The sequence below is a fragment of the Austrofundulus limnaeus genome, unplaced genomic scaffold (assembly GCF_001266775.1).
Source record: "Austrofundulus limnaeus strain Quisiro unplaced genomic scaffold, Austrofundulus_limnaeus-1.0 Scaffold472, whole genome shotgun sequence".
Classification (NCBI taxonomy): Eukaryota; Metazoa; Chordata; class Actinopteri; order Cyprinodontiformes; family Rivulidae; genus Austrofundulus; species Austrofundulus limnaeus.
Genome location: NW_013952874.1, coordinates 217,352 through 218,900, shown reverse-complemented (window position 1 = coordinate 218,900; position 1,549 = coordinate 217,352).

The window sequence follows — 1,549 nt, the reverse complement described above, 5'->3', positions numbered from 1 at the left end:
GTGTGTGTGTGTGTGTGTGTGTGTGTGTGTGTGTGTGTGTGTGTATGTGTGTTTCTTTCCTGGGCTGCTCCAGCAGCTGGTTATTCTGGGAACAAGGGAGAGAAATAAATCCTCCCACTTCAGAGCTGACAGCTGCTGTGAGGCTTTTTGTGGCTCACCAACAGTGTTTCAGCTTCACTCACAGCTTTTATTCCTCATCTGTTATCACAGAAAACATTTTATCAAAAGGAATATATTTGTCCCGTCCTTGTGAAACACTGTATTTATCATTTGCATCACAACAGAGTTGTTTCGTTCGTTTTTGTTAACATGATTTTGTTGTCTGTTCACCCCATTTCTCCTGTTTTTCAGGCTTTTAAATGAAGATATATATACTTCTGAAAAATAGTTGCAACTTCATCTCATAAAAGTCATTTGATTCTCACAAATGAAAACAAATAAAGATTTTTTTATTATATTACTGAGAGTTGTTCATTGTTTGTCTTTATTTAAAAATGTCATTTATCTAAACCAATGTGTCAGTTAAAATAAAAAAGTAGAATTACAGTCTGGACATTTGCTTGTGAGATGTTTGATTTTTTATTAGTGAAATCACAGTTAAACACTTGTCTTCATTCAGATCATAACAAGCTGTCAGGCTCTATGATGTGATCAGCTGCAGACGGTCACTAAGATGATGCAGAGAAAACCAAGGACAGCAGAAAATCAGCTCAGAAAACAAAGCTTGTAGAAAAGTCTGTTTTGAATAGTTTCTCATGTGGGTTGGAAAGAAAAAGAAATTTGAAAATTGTACTCCTCTTGCTGATTTTCTTACACTTCAGAACTGTTCCTCCATTGTCAAGAATCTTGGAGCATTTTTAAATTTTTTTCTTTATTTGAGAAGCAAATATCCTCAGTTGTTAAAACAGTTTTTTATCAGTAAATCTACCAAAGCAAAATCATTTGTTCTTTCAACAAAACACTTACTTCCATATGTTTATCATCTCCAGACTGGATGACTGCAAGTCTTTAAATGATGGTCCTTTAACCCTAAAACAGCACTGAGCTCATCAAGTCTGATGTTCTGATTGCAGCTGAGAGCTATAATTAAAGCACAGAGGGGACTGGGGCTCCTGCTCCCAGACTCTTGTCTGGACCAACCTGAACATTTATTCAGACTGCAGAGTCAGTCTTTTAAATCCTGCCTGAAAGTTCCGGCTTTTAATTTAAGTTCAGTTCCATTAGAAGTTTAAAGTTGGGATACTTTTTTTTTTAGATTACTTGGTCATACTTGTAGATATTTAATGTCTGATTTCTTTTAGTTGTTTTATTTGTTGTTCTTAACTTCCTTGTGAAGCACTTTGGTCAACATTGTTGTCTTTCATTGTGCTAAACTGTAAATAAAATGATCGTTGAAAGTTTTTTGCTGCATTTTAAATCTAAGATCATTTGATTTTTGCCATCTTTCACATAACTTACTTATGTGAACTATAAAAATTTCAATTCAAGACATTTTTGTGACTCAGACTCACAAACAATAAAAAATGCCAAAGTATATATAGTATAGTAA